This window comes from Calidris pugnax, unplaced genomic scaffold (genome assembly GCF_001431845.1).
Source record: "Calidris pugnax isolate Ruff unplaced genomic scaffold, ASM143184v1 scaffold273, whole genome shotgun sequence".
Lineage (NCBI taxonomy): Eukaryota > Metazoa > Chordata > Aves > Charadriiformes > Scolopacidae > Calidris > Calidris pugnax.
This window is the reverse complement of record NW_015094508.1, coordinates 9,206,092-9,224,822: the sequence shown is the minus strand read 5'-3', so window position 1 is coordinate 9,224,822 and position 18,731 is coordinate 9,206,092. Positions and strand designations below refer to the sequence as shown.

The 18,731-nt window shown below is 36.8% G+C and overlaps 1 protein-coding gene and 1 long non-coding RNA gene across 2 annotated transcripts in view; one reads left to right on the top strand and one right to left on the bottom strand.

Moving 5' to 3' along the window:
- LOC106901914 overlaps nt 1-17,767 on the top strand; it is an 18,745-nt gene extending 978 nt beyond the window's left edge. Inside the window, exon 2 of the long non-coding RNA XR_001414401.1 lies at nt 17,303-17,767. This is a non-coding gene — a long non-coding RNA (uncharacterized LOC106901914). The remainder of the gene's footprint in view (nt 1-17,302) is intronic.
- The window catches only part of PDE4D (phosphodiesterase 4D), a 623,750-nt gene that overhangs the window by 422,558 nt on the left and 182,461 nt on the right, over nt 1-18,731 (bottom strand). The gene's annotated exons all lie outside the window — the stretch shown is intronic.

Below are 18,731 nucleotides of genomic sequence, written 5' to 3'. Positions count from 1 at the left end.
GGCCTGCCATCTCCACCGATGAGTAAGCTCTCTCCCCCCTGCGAGTAAGACTGGCTGTAAATCACAGCGAGGAAGGTTTAATTATAGCGGTGCTGCGCCTACTGCTACAGAGAGGCTTCTACATTTTAAACCACTAGTTTCAGGAGTTTGTAACTGCCGCAGAAAAAAATAAAGAATTTACAGAACAGAAACTTCACCCTAAAAAACATTTTTCAATTAGTTCTACGTTTCACATTCTTTTGTGCTCATGTACAATCAATAATCCAGAACTGAAAGAAGTTGCATTTTTTTAAAGTTGTCTTCCCCCCCACCTTGCCTTTTCTTTTTTAAAGTAGAATTTGTATTTGTCATTTGTGGTTCCATTCTAAAATCTAACACTTCTTATTCATGACTGAGTTAAAATCACTACACTCCTGACAAAATATGAAAAAAACCCATGCAGGTGTTCATTTGAAAAACTATGTGTATGTATTTGTCTGGTCTTTCTTATTCTATTTGCCAGAATATCAGTTTTAAGCAAGAATGCATTGCAAAAATCTCTCTCCTGCAGTATCTTTACAAAAACATGTATTTTATTCCAGTCAATGTTCATCTTCTCATTAGACTGTTCTGATTAGCTTAATGCACAACTTCTACTTCCTCAATCACAAAATTGCTCTTGCCATCCTTTTCCCTTTCCATCACAGATCTGCAATCACTTTAAACTTCATAAATTTCATTCTAAACTTCTTAATTTCTTATTAACACAAATATACACCTATGCCAACTCTTTAACATGTGGATACATTTTTTTTCGACTTGCCATCTTAAAAATTAGCCTGTTTTCCCAGATACACAGCACTCCTGAAATCAAGAGTTACCCTCCAACCATGTACATCCAAGCTTCTTTTTGGGCAAAACTCCCAGTCTGTTTTTCCAATCCAGTAGTACTTTCTTAGATAATCGTGATAAACATCTGTCATCCCTTCATTTCTTCTTTCCTGCTGTTATAACTTTTGGTTACACCAACAAATTTCAAACAACGTAAGTGGTAATAAACGCTGTAAATACTAGGAGAGAGCCACAGGAGTAGTTCCATTCAAGGAAACGAGCTTAAACTCGTACATTTATCAAGTTCTGATTGTCTTGCTAGTTATCAAAAAAATACAAGACTACTTTCAAGCCAGACATCTTAAAATGTTGCCACTTCCCCAACTGTAGCAGGCCATGACAGTTTTGACAGCATGTATGGGACAGAGAAATCAGAAGAAGATGGATGAAGAAAGACTGAAACGAGAGGAGAGAATGATATCCAAAATTAAATAAACAATGGGGATAATTGCATATAGGAATATAGGCATATAGGATGCAAATCCATGAAAAACTCAGAGAAGTAATTTTCCCCTCTCTTTACCTTCATTCCCATATTGCAACTGGACTGTATTTCACAATTGCTAGTTCATTCTACTCTCTTAAAACTAGACACAGCTTCTGTGACCAATCTCAGTACAATTTCACAGGATCACAAAAATGCTGTTTGGAGGCTGTCCAGTCCCGACGTCACACTCAAAATAGTATCCACACTAGATCACGTCAGCCACAGGTTGGTCTGATTCTCAAAAACCTTCAAAAACAGAAATTCCCCAGCCTCCATGGACAACCCGCTCCTGTGCTGCACCACATTCCTAACAAAGAAGATTTTCCTAAGGTTCAATCTGAATCTCCCAGTCAGGGGCCTCGGCCCTCCTTAAACAGCATGTCACCGGTGAGAAGAGCTTAAACTTGTTGTCTTTTGCAACTACCCTTCGAGGAGCTGCAGGCTGCCTTTAGATCGCCTTTCTCCTCCTCCACAGCAGACTCCAGAAAGCTCAGCCCCCTCAAGCGCTCATCACTGATCCTGTGCTCAGGCCCCTACATCCTGGTGGTCCCCTCCTGGGCTCCCAGCATTCCTCTTGACCCACTGGCTACAGTCACTTTGGCACGTAGTTACTTTTATCTATGAGGAAGGGTGCACTGTTTGACTGCTGGCCACCCTGCCACCCATCAAAGCCCCCAGGTCCTTTCCAGCAGGGCTGTGACCCAGTCCCTCAGTTGTCGGCCTGTGCCAGTGCTTCAGGTTGTCCTCTGCACTTCAACATGGGCTCTAGGATCAGCCTTTCATGTGATGTGCTCATTACCAGCGAACAGTCAGATATGGGCACACCGTTCTCTACACTCTGATCCCAGCTAACAATCTGTTCACCCAGTCCAGAATTCCTTAGTTTCCAAATGAGAATGTTTTTGAGGATTGTTTCAAAAGCCTTAAGAAACTGAAGGTACATTACACTCTCTATTCCCTTCCTCACAGTCTTTTCAGTGTAGAAGGCAGTCAGGTCAATCAAACATTATTTGCCCCTGGCAAATCTGTAAGTTGAGTAGTCCTGACTATCTTCGTGTCCTTTGGAGGTCTGGAAATAGATTCAGAGATGTGCTTAGACCTTTCCAGCAGCTGAGGTGAGTCTGATCACTATATAGTACTTTCATTCTCCTTGCCTTTCTTAAGGATGGGTGTAACGTTAACCTTTTCTCAAATGGCAAAGATTTCACTTAACCATCATGACTATCCACAAATGAATAACAGCAGCCTTATAGTCACACTGGCATTGCCCTTTGGATCTGATCTTATGTATCTGAATTTATAAGGGCACTTCTGATACTCACCATTCAACCCAATATTTTCAGAGTATACTAACTGTTCTAGACACCAAGTACAAATTGACAGATAATCAAAGCATATTAGCATTTAAAATAATAATAAAAAAATTAGCTCCAAGAAACACAGAGAAGGCAACAGAAGTACAAATTTATCTATATTACTCTGCCAATACTTTTGCAAGTAGAATGGAAAGTACTGCATCAGAATTCATCTAGGCAACTACAAGAATTCTTTTCAGAAAAAAATAATTTTGAAGGGTGCAGGGGAATTGTGTGTGGGAGTGTTTCCTTTTTTTTTGTTCTTGTACAGAAACCTTGCTGTAGCTTCATGCCAATGAGACTTGCATGAAAGTAAATAAATTTTCTCTAGGCTATCTTGTTTGAATTCAGGTCAGTAGTGTAAACTGCATTAGTGTATATACTGATGTAATCTAAGATAGGTTTGCTGACAGCCATTTTTGGTAGGAGTCCACCCCTGCTAGTTTTTTGGCTTTTCTCCTGAAATCAGGAAGAAGAGAACCAGCTATAGACACAGATAGGGACAGTATATCATAAATGGGCACCTTTTAGTTCAGCATTTATGGAGTTTTCCAGTCCTTCACATAGGCCACATGGGACAACTTTTAGGCATTATGAAGACTGATTAAATATAGCTATACTGGTTGCTTTCTAGTTCATAATCAGTTTCCTGTCTTTTTTATTTCAATTTATCCCATGTTTCTTTTACCTTTTCACCTGCCCTTGGTTTAAGAAACAGGTATGCTGTCAATCTTAAAAGGATATTTTGATATGAAAAATGTAATAATTTTGCAGTGTTATAACTGTATTGCTGTTTTAAACTTTAATCTTAATCCATAACCACAGATAATGCAATTTAAACTGTAACTATAACTAGTCTTAAGAGACCCGCAATTTAAAATGAACACAGTATTAGGAAGTCCATCTCTAATATGTTAATTCTTATGATGACAGTGACTAATATAGTGGATTGTTTTAAGAATGAACAGTTTTTGTGTACTTTGAAACACATTTTACTTTTTTTTTTCTGTATTAATGCTACAGAAAGACATCTGAGTGAAATAATGACAATTGTCATATAACTGAAATAAGATAGAAAGATAAGATAGAAAGTTAAGGTTGTTAGAGAGAGATGACTGGCATCAGTGGCCAAGACAGTCTGAGACCTGTAATTCTTATCATGCAACAATTCCTTACTTATGTATGGCAGAAGAGCAGCATGCAGAAGGGTGCTGTAGACCCTATCACTAACGGGGCAGTTTTACAGGTTGCTGAATTGACCTAGCCCAAGTCAGTGATCTGTTTTACAGAACAGCATGGTGTGATTGTGCTCAAACACCCAGAAAGTTTTGCTTGACAAGAGTCACAGAGCAAAGCCTTAGTTTTACATTGCCATATAGCATTTGTGATCAGCTTCAGTTTTGTAGTGATTATAATTGCCAATACAGAAAATAATCACCAAGTTTCTGGAAGTGAAATAAATCCAATAGTTCATCAATACTCTTTTTAAGAGTATTCAAAACCTTCTCTGAGTCTCCACCTACAAAAACAGGGTTCCTACAGAGTAATCAGATTAATTATTCTGCATGCAGTACAACCACATTAACTGGCCTAGACCGTCTTTCTCTCCTCACAAACTGCAGACCATCTCTTCATTGGTTCTGCTGGTTAAATGGTTCTTCTGCCCACTCTCCAAGTTTTGTGAAATGATACACCCTAAAAAAATTCCACCAAGTTAGAGACCAGTGAAGCCAATAGTTTACCACAGAGATCATAACCTCCAGTGGAAAAGAGTTGGTTACACTTGGATCTCACAAAGCCAGATCAGTTTCTGCGACCCCATCCCTATTCTGTACAGATAGCTTGACCCTGGCTGGATCCCAGGTGCCCACCAAAGCTGCTCTATTACTCCCCTCCTCAGCTGGACAGGGGAGAGCCTATAATGAAAGGCTCGTGGGTCGTGATAAGGACAGGGAGAAATCACTCAGCAGTTACTGTCACGGGCAAAACAGACTGGACTTGGGGAAACTTGATTTAATTTATTACCAAACAAATCAGAGTAAGGCAATGAGAAATAAAACCAAATCTTAAAACACCTTCTCCCTACCTCTCCCTTCTTCCCAGGCTCAACACTGCTTCTAATTTTCTCTGTCTTCTCCCCAAAAGGAGCACAGGGGGACAGAGAATGGGGGTTGTGGTCAGTTCATCACACGTTGTCTCTGCTGCTCCTTCCTTCTCAGGGAAGGACTCCTCACATCCTTACCCTGCTCCAGCATGGAGACAGTCCTCCATGAACTTCTCCAACATGAGAACTTCTCCACCCCACAGGCTGCAGTTCTTCACAAACTGCTCCAGCATGGCTCCCTTCCACAGGATGTAGTCCTTCAAGAACAGACTGCTCTCACGTGAGAGTCACAAGAATTGCCAGCAAACCTGCTCCAGCATGGTCTCCTCTCTCCACGGGGCCACAGGTCCTGCCAGGAGCTTCCTCCAGCATGGGCTGTCCATGGGATCACCACCTTCTTTGGGCATACACCTGCTATGGGTTGGGGTCCTCCACAGGCTGCAGGTGGATATCTGCTCCACAGTTCACCTCCATGGGCTGCGGGGGGGGGACAGCCTGCCTTACTATTTTCTTCACCACAGGCTACAGGGGAATCTCTATCCAGTGCCTGGAGCACCTCTTCCCCCTACTTTTTCAATGACCTTGGTGTCTGCAGAGATATTTCCCTCACCTATTCTCTCTCCTTTCTCCAGGCTGCAGTTTCCTTTGTGCAGCAGTTTTTCCCCCCCTTTTCAAATGCCTTCTCACAGAAGCGTTGCTGCCATTGCTGGTGGGCTCAGCCTTGGCCAGCAGTGGATCTGTCTTGGAGCCTGCTGGTACTGACTTTGTCAGACACAGGGGAAGCTTCTGGCATTTTCTCACAGAATCCACCCCTGTAGAGCCCACACTACCAAAACCTTGCTTTGCAAACCCAACACAGGCTTACCCAGGTTTCATTTTAAAAATGCTTTATAATAAGGAAGAGTAATATACATCTACTGTAATACCTATCTGTTAGTTATAGAATTGGTGTATTCCATTTGTATACCTATTTTATAATTAGCAACAGTATTATGTTATCAAGAATAACAGGCTTTTGCATTTGCATAGTGTTTTTCACCCACTTCATCCAAAAAATACAGATAGGATGTTGTTACCTGTATTTTACACAAGTGGAAACTGAATGACAGAGCACAAGACATGGCATAGAATTAACGCAGATGTTCAATTACAGATAAATATCTGAGTTTCATTCCAGTCACCTACTAATCTTTATATTTAAATTTTAAAAATAACATGTGTATGACCAGTTGTTTATTACACTGGTGTACTGAGACACCACCGGAATATTTTATTCCTAAAGCACAGAATGTTTACACTTCCCTGCAAAATATGCTATAAATGGGACCTAGCAGTTTTATCTTATGAAAAAAAAAAAAAAAGAAAAAATGTATACAATACCTTTTTGTAAATATTGCCTATATGAAGTTAAGGCAATTTTTTTTCTCTTATTCACATACCTTATTTCACCACAGAATCCTCAAAAGTACTAATTCTGCTGAAGACTCAATAGCAACAGAACATTCTACATTTGAGAGTTGTAACTGGAAATTATTTAGAAAAATACATTTCTTTTCATTTTCCCGGAACTTGCCTGAGCCTCTTCACAGGAGACTGGAACCTCCCTAGTGAGCTGGAGGCTTGAATATGAAAACTACTGCTCCATCTGTACCCACCTATTAACCCTGTATTAGAATCTCAGAACTCTCTGTGTGCATCACACCAAAATGTGCAGAAATCCATAAAATAAAATGTAACATTTTACCTCATAAGAAAATATCATTTTAAGTTAGCTAGGATTCTTAACCTCCCGCATATCTTTTTAAAAACATGTCCTTCCTTTCAAGAAATACTTAGAAAAATAGGAAGAATCTTGTTTAAAAAAATAACAATTTTATTTGCTTTTGTATCTTTTTTTACCAAGTTTTTGGCAATATTTTGAAGGCTCTGTTCAGCTGAAGCTTGTAGCATTAATAGTGTACTAGATAAACTATTGTACCTCTAACTCTTCAGAATGGCACTGCAGTTCTTAACAGATATCTATGATGATACTACAGTGAAGATAAGTAATTCTGACATACAGATAATAATTGGGAGCATCTTATTTTGTCCCTTCATTTCCTGGACTAATAAGGACATGCAGTCCTTACAAACCCCTGTATTTTATTTTTGGGATGAATATAAGGGAAGTATGTTGTCGAAGTGCAATAATAATAATTGAAAATTGAGATAAAAACCTAACATTGAAGGTCAGGATATTAAAGAGATAACAAGTATAATGGGATCAGAAAAGAAAATATACCGAAATTTCATTAGGAAACTAGTAACATCCACCCACTTCATGTCAGAGAAAATATTTCTGTAATAGTTTACATACCTTGTAAACTGCGGTAAAGTGAGAGAAAATCACTTGCATTGTCTATTAAAGAAATGAACCAACGCTAAAACATGCAGGTTAGATGATGATAAATTTTGTTCAGTAGTATTCACTGACTACAGCACTGGTAGAAATCCTGTTATAATTCAGCACAATGCCACTTAAGAAACTGTACTATATTTTACACATAACCATAGAGTTTCACCAAGTTCTTTTAAGTCCACTAAGATAGAGTTTCAGATATAGAGGACAGTCACTAGCTCTTCATATAATTTTTTTTATCATATCTGGCTCATGAAGCAGAAACACATTCCTGGTGCTAGCAATGGAAAAGGAATTTAGTATATCATCATTCTCTAAATCAATTCAAAATATGAATTATTAAAGAGCTAAAAATTGAGTGCTTTAAAATGTAGAGGTCTGATTAAATGTAGAATATGTTGTTAGATGTAGAACTAAAAGTTGCAGAAAAAGAAAATATAACAAGAACATAGCCATAAAAGTCTCACATAATGTACTTGCAGAATGTGTTCACATTAATCATTAACTTCTTTACCATTGCAAAGAAAGAGACAGTTATGGTAAGAGCACTGTCTGTTTCAATATATAGTCCAAACCCCTATTGCAGAAAGAAATTAACAATCAATAGTCCTTTTTGTTGAATGCTATTTCTAAATTATGGAATGACTGCATAATTTAATTCTACTAAAATAACTATGAATATGATAAAAATGGAATTAATCTAAAATGGTGTAATTAGGCAGGTTTGATGCTTATTGCCTATTAGGAAGGCTGCTTTTACAGTTTGCAGACAGATATTCCTGAAGGTAGCTCCATGGGGACTTATTTTTGATACAGTTTTTTTTGCAAGGACTACCATCTTCTGGCTTTGAAAATACCCCAACACTGTAATTTCATTAGCTATCTAATCTAGTGCCTTCTACACATAAGCATAATTAAAATGCTTAATTTATTACCCTACAGATCATATTTTTTAGTGTTCTTTAACTTTCCCTGTGTTCAGTCACAATTGATTCAAAGATCCACTTTTCTTAGAATAGGTGTGGTATAAATACCAAATTTATTTATAGTATAAATTAAAATAGAAATAATATCAATTCAAGTATTTACTGAAATACAGACTACTACACGGCTTTTCAAATCTGAATACAAACCCAAAGCTAACAGTTCCTTGTGAGCGAACAGTTTCTCTTTCTTATAGAGAGTGCGTACACTAGAAGGATGCTTCTTTGAACTTATAAAAATTTTGGTTACAAGAGCCCAGTCTTTCTGTATAGGCTATATTCTTGTTCTGTATATTAAAGCACTGAGTTTAGTACTGCAGAATACATTTATCACAACCCAGCCACACAGAAGAGAAATATCCTGACACACAAAGCCAACCCTCTCCTCTTACCCAGGTAATATAAAATCTGTCAAGTATGTACGAACCATGTGTTTGATACTGCTGGTACATGGACAGACACAGCTAAAGTCTGGGCTTTGACACCCGCAGGCTGATGCAGAACTCTCCTGATGAAAAGCTGAGCTGACTGAGATGAAAGGCATTTTGCACCCACTAAGATCACAATTTCATGTAACCTCCCACTTAGAGCAATGAGCAAAGGCTCAGTCTATTTCAGAAGCACACTAGAAATCACAAGCTAGATTCTCGCTAGTGCTATATAATTACCAAACGTGAAAGGGGGCAGATCTTAAAAACATTCCCTTGACTGCCTTGATTTGCAGCTGGAGGAGGAAACAACAGCAACAGTTATTACTTTCCCAGTTGGATAGCACAGGAGCAAGAGAGGAGGGATTTAGCACAGTTAGTGCTCTTCCCACTACCTCCTCTTCTCCACTGCACCACGGCAGCAGATGACATGAAGCGTAAGCCCTGAGAGAGCCTCTGTGGAGTTTCTTCCTTTTGTAGCAGTAGGCAATGGTGCTACCTTGATTCAAACTTTGTTTCCAAAGTAGTTCCCAAAGAATACAACTACACACCATCCATTGATGTGGAAAAATCACAAATTGGGAATCTAGCCATTTTGAATAAGGTCTGAAGGATAAAGGTGCTTCGCCAGTTTATTTTCCACTCTATCAGTTGAATTATTGATCTGCTCACTTCAAGCAAAGGAATGTGTGTGGCATTCAAGATTTTTTATTAAGGGTGCACTTGTATGAAACAAAATTACTTCAGTTAGCAGGGGTTTAGGAGCATTTCATTCCTATAAGGCTTGCAGAGCGTTAAACCCTCTTAATTTTACTCCGACTCCTACAAAGTAGAAAACCCACAATTAAAGGCAAACCTCATTCAAATGTACTTTCACTCAGTTCTCAGTGAGAAAGCATAAAACTAAACTGGACTAACAAGCACTAAGAAAAATTTCCAAAGCAAAACAAAAAAGAACTGAAGTGCTTAATCAAACTCGAAGTTTGATTAAGTCGAACCATGAGTTTTGCGTGATTTCATGTTTTAACTAATCTCTTGAAATGGTGCTAAAAAATTTGAGACTGTTTAAATTCTAATTGGTAAAAAATTGTGTATTTACATAAAGCTGGATAAGATTGTTTTTGGAACTAGGCACTATAATTCTTTGGCTCTTTTGTATTAGTCAAAGTATATCTAAATCTTGCTACTCCTTGTATTAATTATTTCATAATTTCTAATAATGATTTGGATTACTGAATCCCCCTCATGTCTGAAATACTTCTGCTATTTAATTTCACTTAAAAAGACAAAAAAGTTACTAGGTATTCCACTAATTCAACTGAACCAACATTTTTGGTAGGGCTAACCTTGAAATAACTGTTTTAAGCAGATATTTTTCTGTCTACATCCCCTTAACTCCTTCAAGCTCTCATAAAAGCTTTAGCAGTTTCCTCCAACGTTATAAAGCAAAATAGAGAGTAAAAATAACAATGCTTTTAAAATAAGCTTTAGAATAGTCATGTTGCAGCAAATACCTGTATTTCAGTTGACTGTTCTCAGGTGGTAAGCAGGCAAATGAATGGGAAGGCTCATGCCAATAGATTTCAGTTAATTACTCTCAAAGCCTCCTAAAAATACTCATGGATTTTTTTATTTTATTTTTTTTCAAGTGAAACAGTAGATCTTTCCACCATCATTAGAATGAATAATAGAGTTTATTTGCTTCTTGGAAACAGCATTCAAAAGAGAATTACATTCTCCTATATAATGTATTTCAATTACTGGACAGCTTAATTAACATGTACCTAATCTTAACTTTGTCAGTCACAGACCAAAATTTAAAAATATAATGCATTGAAACTAATTAAAGTGTTGAAATCTCTAACACAGCAGAAACTACATATTTTTTAATTATAAAGTTAGGAATCAATATCAGTCATTTTTTCAATAAATTATTTTTGAACAAGTAAATCATATAGAAGTAAATTACCTTAACAAATGATATTTCCAGTAAAAAGCTTCTTAATTACTTGCTTTTGTGAATCAAAAATATTAACAGTTTGAATAGTAAAATGTAATTTTGCGTGTCAGTGGATTATTTAAATGAAGGATAGAGGCAAAAGTAGCATTCATTAATTCGGGTAAATGAGTGTGAATATTGCCAATTTAATTTCCCATCTGTAATTCTCCAAAGTAAAGGCCTTTATTGAAGGATATTAACTGGAGATATAAAAAAAGTTTTGAAGTGTTATTTATCAAAATTGTCATTTGCTACTTGTGCATCTCATATTTGCAGAAAATATCCTGGTGATATTAATGGTTTTGTTTACTAAGCTTAGTTCATTTTGGTTTGATAGTCCTCCAGCTAGAACCACTAGGAGGTTTTTCTGCTCTCTTGATTGAACCTTGGATTGTTCAGCTCATAATTGATCTACAAGTGAATGTTATTTGAATTGTAATATTTGCCTGTAGCCTGTATAATATATCAGTTTTAGTTATGCACCGAAAATATGAAATTCATTGGCTGAAAATTCTTTCACATTTGTCAAATGAATCACTTGCATAAAAAGAGTACTGCCCTCCAGAGACAAATGTCTTAGATCTCATAGATAACTGCACAGTAAAATGCCATGTTTTTCAAGTTAATTATCTTACAAAAATGGTGGAATGCTTTGATACTGTATTATCACTTCAGCTAGCACCCAAATAGTTTTCTTCAACCCTTTGTTTCCTCTCACCAGCATTTTCAGCAGCAAATATTGTAATATCTACGTACAGAATAAATTAAGTACAGGTTTATTTTCTTACAATCTGCTAGGTATTATAAAATATGGAGCACTAATTTTTTTCCTCAGGTTCTGCAAACAAGTAAACAGCTCACACTTCAGGGAACCAGGACTTTGAGTGCCACCGATCACTCAAGCGATGAAATCATCTGGTTTGGATTCTATTCATTCTATTCATGATGGATAGCTAATATTCATTTAATACTGAAAGAAAAACCACCACCAGTAGCTCAATAACTATGATTTCTCTGACTGAGATATAGTACTGGGTAAGAAATCATAATCCACTTACTGCTTTAATTACTGAAACAATTGCTGACAGTAAATGTTGTAATAAATATAAAGTGTTGGCAGTTTCAGTTGAAATCATGGAGAGACAAAAGATGCAACTGTATCATCTAAGTGAAGTTCTTATTCCTAGTTCATACTCTGCCACTGTTCTAATAGTAGTAACAACATTTCTGCTTTGTTGCATTCTTCATTAGGTTGTAATATGCCCTTTTAATTTTTAGTTAAGCATACCATATAATAAATACGCTTTTGTTTAGGTAACTATGCAGCTATTAAGCATGATATAGCATTTGATCTTTCCTATGGAAAATGCTATACAAGAGGAATTATAGTAATTTAAACAATTTCAACAGCATCATTTACTTATTCTCATTACAGTTCCTTGGTACTCTGTGTTACTTGAGTAATAGTCTATGCACATTTTATTAGCCCTGACACAAGGTGAAAAACTGGTAGCATATCTTTTCCATGAGATTTCTTTGCTTGTCTTCACTGTGCTTCATGGTAAAACCATTATCACCCTTATAATCTTGGTGTATAAATTTAATTTTCTGTGTTTTGCAGAGTAAAAGGATTTCTCCAACTATCTTCACATTTTTAATGGAGCGTAGGGGAATTTCCTAATAACCTTTCCAAGCTATCTGTATTTTAAAAGTTGTTTTAATTTATAATTAAACAGACTAGATAACATTGAGTTCCCTGTGTTAAAGCTGCCAGTCCTACATTCTGGAATCACACTGATGATCAGCAAAAAAAAAATTTATTATTGGATTTCTAAATAGGATTCAAAGCCAAAAGAGGGCACTGAAAATGATTCCTCTCATTGTAATGCTAATAACATCTCATGAATTGATGCAAAAGACAGTATTAAATGCTAGGGATGTATTACAGAACTACCATGAATATAACTTCTGTTATCCTCCACTATCATCAGGGCTCATCAGAAAGCATTCTAGAGAGGCTTTGCAAATTTTTCTTACTGATTATGCCAGCACTCTGAGACTGAAAGAAATATTGTATTGTCAATTGGATGACAGCTTTCCAAAGGTCTACACTCAAATTTAAAAGTTTTAGGCTTGGATCTCTCTGACTTCAATCATTCTTAGCTACCTAGCTGCCAGTGGAACACATTCAAGCAAACAAGCAGAAATCTCACATGGTCATAGAAAACTGGAACACCTACAATTGCATTTTGATTATCTTTGAAATACACACTCTCTGACTTTACTATCCTGACTATCTTGGGCTACTCAATTCTCTTAAAATACCTTGAAGAGGCTAGTTTTTACTTCTCTAGATTTTTTTATCACAAGTCAAGAAGGTCTGTTACTCACCTTTACTTGGTCTTCAATAGATAGCTCTCACTGCTTTTTTTAATATCTTTAATTTTCCAAATTCTAGGTGTCTCAAAGATAGGCAAAATAATCCAATATTGAAGGGACTGTCCTCAAATCTAGGGAAAACTCTTACTTAAATTTAACAACTCCTAGCAATTCGTCACCTTTCTTATCTGCTGACAGATTTCCCATCTGTCAGCAAGTTTTGTGTAATGACAGGCATGTATTTCCAAAAGCATGAAAGAAATAATGGATCTTCAATTCAGCTTGTAATTAAAATGCCACTTACATTTGAACTGGAATTCAGGATGCTCAGGTTCTATTCATGGCTGTAACAGAGAACCCAAAATGTGCACAGCCATGATTCCATTACTCAGGAAGGCATTTGGCAAGAAGAAAAGCCCTGGGAGGTGAGGTCATCAGAACCACAGAAAAGATTCTAATTCAAATTCAGTACTAACCAGAGGTTCAAAGAATCTAACGCTAGACTACATTCATCTGCAATGATGCAGCTGCTTTTCCGGTAAGCAACTCCTTCTTTATTTTGTTTAACTCTTCTCTAAAAAACTATGACAGTGTACACCTAGTTTCTGCTTTATCCAGGAAATCAATGACAATCATCTGAAATACAAGCATGTTAATGAAGAACTTAAAGATTTTTAAACTACCAGAGAAATCAACACTGCTTATTTTATGTTATTATCTTAATTCTTAGATTTTAAAGGCTTCCTATACCTCCTTCACTTTTAGTGATTTCCTCCTCTACTGCAATAAAAACATCATAATTCTACAAGTTTTTAAATAATTGCTGGTTACTTTAAGCTAGCGTGTCATTTATACTTAACAGAAAAAATCTTATGATCTTTTTTTTTTTTCTGTTTTCAATTAAGGCTAAATTTACAGAGCAGTCTCCAGAGGAAACCCCAGACTACTGATGACTTTACATTAATCTCCCACACAGCTTTTAGTACCTCTGTGTAGGCCGCATCCTGTCACCATTTAATTAAACAGGATTTTGCCTCCACCTCTATGTGCAGAACAATCAGGCTTTGCAAGTGTATTTTACATAAAGAAATTTTAGCATCAAACATAAAGATGACAAAACCATAGTTATTGTCCAAATTTATTCTAATTAATCTGTGAATCAAAAAGCGCAATTATATATTCATATTTGATGAAGAGGAGCAAGTGCTACTGATTCATGCATATATAATAAATGTAGCATCTCAAAAGAAACATTTAGGGCTAAGGATTTTTTCACACATTTTACTTTTGCAATTATAAAATCAGATTAGACCTTTGACCAAGGAAAATTACTAGGGTGACATCAAGTTTTACTACTGATTATTGAATATCTTGCTGTCATTCTCTCTCTATGTATATAAAAAAATGTGCTATTCACACCTGTATTTATGTTAATCAAGAAAAAGCTGAAAATTCTTTTCCCAGAGTTGTATAAAAGTTTCTATAATTTCATTGTCATAGAATCGCTTGGAAACCATGGTGCTGATTATTGTATAAGTTACTTGATACATTCTATAAGTTACTCTATAAGGTCTATCCAATGTTCTCCATCAATCATGCATGTGTCCAGTGGTGGTAATTTCAAAACACATTGTACTCAACTCTTCTGCCTAAGATAAGGAATATTTACAAAAACGATAGAAAACCTGAAAGAGAACTGTCCGACATTGTGGCAGACAAGGAATAGCAGAATATGTATGATTAATTGATCTTTTAGATAGTGACAGAGATTGTAATAAACACCTGTAAGCATCAGAAAGATGTAAACGTCTGGAAGAGAAAGGAGATATGAGGCAAAATGGAGTAACAGAAGAAAACTAAGGAATGAAAAGTTGCATCAAGGTTGCAGTCAGAGAGAGAGAACTCTCTCGAACTCTTCTGACAAAGTTGTCGCAGAAATTCAATTGCTCAAGGATAAAACTAGATAAAAGCAGCTGAGAATCCACAGTACTGATTTGTCTCCATTGAAAGTCTCAATTTTTGCATGTTCAATTAATTTCAGGTCACACATAGCTATCAAAAATTATCTTATCACCGTACATTTATTTTCTGCTAGAGGCATGCAGACATGTCTAACATGTTAGACCTGATAAGGCCACAGACTGTCACAATGAAACTTTTTATTGTAGCGTCTGTGAGACTCTGCAGCCACCTGTTCACACATTTCTCATCGTCAAACTGTTGCATTTAATCACCCTGTCACCTACACCAGAAAAAAGACTGGAGTTTCTTTTAAATTAAAGAAAATTATAGTTGAGAAGGGATGTGACAAGAGAGAACAAGATGGGACCATTACATAGCCATTACTTGAGATTGCACAGAAACTTATTGTGTTGAAAGTAATAGCAGTCAACCAGATCTTACTCTGTCACGTGGAGTAGATCCTCTGATAAGGCCTGCATTTTTACTTTGTACTCAGACATTCAAGCAACAGACCTATGAAAAAGGTCTCATAAAATTGGTTAACTGCTGGGAAAGAGGTAAAACCAGAGTCACAGCCTTTCATGGCTTGAGTCTTCTATTTTCTTTGCTGTAACAAGAACTGAAAATTATCTGGCCGTATATTTTTCCAAGATAATTTTGAAGTCCTTTCTTTTCAACTCCGTTTTATAGACATTATCTCTTTTAAAGAAGACCATTTTAAAGAAAGCAAAAATTATGGTACATTTAAGTTTCAAAAGGATCTGAGCCGTTTACTTTTCAGAGAACTAACATCGAGCCTTCATCTGAAGTGAAATGGGAAACTGTAACTAGGGTCTTTAAAAGAATCAGATTAAAGTTTGGAGGCTTAAACTAGAAACTGAAAAGAAAGTTGGTAGACGAGTGAATGTACTTAACAGGCTCTTCTCAGAAAGCACACATAATATAAAATATGTATGTGAAAATCTCTTTCTCTGCTTGACCATTTCAAAATATCATTTTGATTACAACTGTGAAGAAATCAACTTCCTCCTGTTTCCAAAAAATCCCATTTATTCCCCTGTGTTCCAATGTGGAACATTATTAATTGCCTGCTCTATGAATTTTCCTCTTAAATTTTTTAATGGGAATAAAAGCAACATCTCAATAAATTCAAATCTTACTTTCTGCATTTAAGCTTTCTTTTGAATAAAAGACTATATTTTTCAAATAAAAAAAATTAATCCAGAGTGAAGAGAAAAAGTAAGTTCCATCTGTAAGAATACAAAATATTTTTTTTCTCTATTACAGTTTCAACAAAAAATTATGTCATTTAATGAAACAACATTTTGATAAAATGTTGCATTGTTGTTGATAAAAGTGTTGCATTATAAAATGTTCATTCTATTCCAATAGTGTGTAGTCCTGCAAGTGCCTTATCACCACTATCTAAAATATACTGCATATATTTGGATATGATATTGTCCACTATTTAAACAACAACCCTTAAAGGTGTTAAATGTTCAAATTCCAAGGTGATATTTAGCATCTGCACTAACTGCATCATTTGCTAGTAATGTAAAATGTTACTGGAAATATGTTCAAAAGGTATAAAGTAAATTTATAATTCTAAATCTGTACTCACCCAATCAAGATAAATGAAAGTCTTACTTTGCATATGCTTATGTAGAAATATAACTTCATTAGTAAAGTTATGGTTACTAATGGTCTAACACAGATGAAAATTCTGCAGAGTCAAGTTGAAGAAATGCATATTACAAACAGATGACAATGGTCTAGAAAGGAGAAACTATTAGAATCCATTTTAGGTGGCAATGGCCACTTTTAGCCAGACCAAGAGTCTTAACTCATACTGGCCATAAGCAGGTACCTGACAAAAGAAACTACAGGACAGACATACTTGATATGCTTACCAAGCAGACCGTCCCAAATAACCTCCTAAAATCCATCAACTTTATTCTCAGAAGATTTCCTTAGCCGGGTATGGTTTAAGTTATAAATAGAATAAGGCTATAAAGTAGCATCCAATTTTATTATGAATTGTGTGTACTAATTCCTAGATTATATGATTAGATGATGTCTCCACACAGGATTGTACTGAAGCACGAGAGGTAAGGGATGCTGACAACAGCTTGATTTGCTACATAGCCCAGATCCTTTGCCTTCGTGCACCACCTTGTCGCTTCTGCTGATTTAGAGGAAGGAATGCAGAAAAAATATAGCCTGTAATCAGCCTTAGTAAAGACGATACAACAGTGATTGCACACACAGATCTGTAGAAAGATTGGATCACGTAAATGGTCAAAATTAATATGCTTCTATTTTGATTATCTCTCCCAGGTATGCAATGACAGCTCAGGTGGGAGGTACCATTGTGCACACAACCACACGAGGTGCCTTTGAGCTGCTGTGTGCTCTCCTTCAATGATTCACCATGTCTTTCCTGGCCAAGACAACTTGGATGGAACTGGGCTAAAGGCTGGATTCACCCACAGCTGCTGGATGGATCACCCTCTTGAAGTGATTCCTATCTTTCCCTTGGCTTTATGTGCCTGTGACAGTTCAGTAGGTTTCTGGATTGGTTTTGTAAGTTGCTGCTGCAGGGATGCTTGAAATGCAAATCAGAAAAAGTCCAAGACATCTTCAACAGTGAAGCTAATCTAAAGTGACAACTTCCAATGTGAAAAATCCTTGTAAGAAAGACACTATGTATTCTTCTAATTGGATAAGCTTTCAGATTTCTTTTGTCATCTCTAAATTGACATTAGTGTGAATGGTGTGTATTAAAGGTATGTATTAAAAGACTATTTTGTTATGCATTTCATTTCACACTGAATTTTCAATATCGAATCACTATTTTCAATTTTACACAATTTTCAGTAGTGTGTGGGCTTTGTTTTGCCCAAAGAAATATTTTAACAAAATAACTGCTTTACTGCTTAACTGCTCAAAAAAAGGCAATATGCGAGGAGTATAAACCTTTTAGAAACTGTTAACATAATAAGTTAGAACCCCAGGTACCAATATAGGTTAGGGGTGGATCTTCTGGGAAGTAGTACAGAGGAAAAGGATCTGGGAGACCTGATGGATGGCAGGATCTCCATGAGCCAGCACTGCGCCCTTGTTACCAAGAGGGCCAATGGGATCCTGGGCTGCATAGGGAGAAGTGTGGCCAGCAGGTCGAGGGAGGTCATTCTCCCCCTCTACTCTGCACTGGTGAGGCCACAACTGGAACACTGCATCCAGTTCTGGGCTCCCCAGTTCAAGAGAGACAGGGAACTACTGGAGAGAGTCCAACACATGGCAACCAAGATGATTAAAGGATTAGAGCACCTCCCTTATGAGAAAAGGCCCAAAGAGCTGGGGCTCTTTAGTCTCAAGAAGAGAAGACTGAGGGGAGACCTCACCTATGTTTACAAGTTCCTAAAGGGTGAGTTGAAGGAGGATGGAGCCGGACTCTTTACAGTGGTTTCCAGCAATAGGGCGAGGGGCAATGGGCACAAGCTGGAACATAAGAAGTTCCACTCAAAAATGAGAAAGAACTTCTTTACAGTGAGGGTGACAGAGCCCTGGTTGCCCAGGGAGGTTGTGGAGTCCCCTTCTCTGGAGATTTTCAAGACCCACCTTGATGCAGTCCTGAATAATGTGCTCTGGGCAATCCTGCTTAGCAGACGAGTTGAACTAGATGATCTCTAGAGGTCCCTTCCAACTCTGTTGAATCTGTGGATCTGTGAATCTGTGAATCTGTAATACCTACTCCATTTATGGT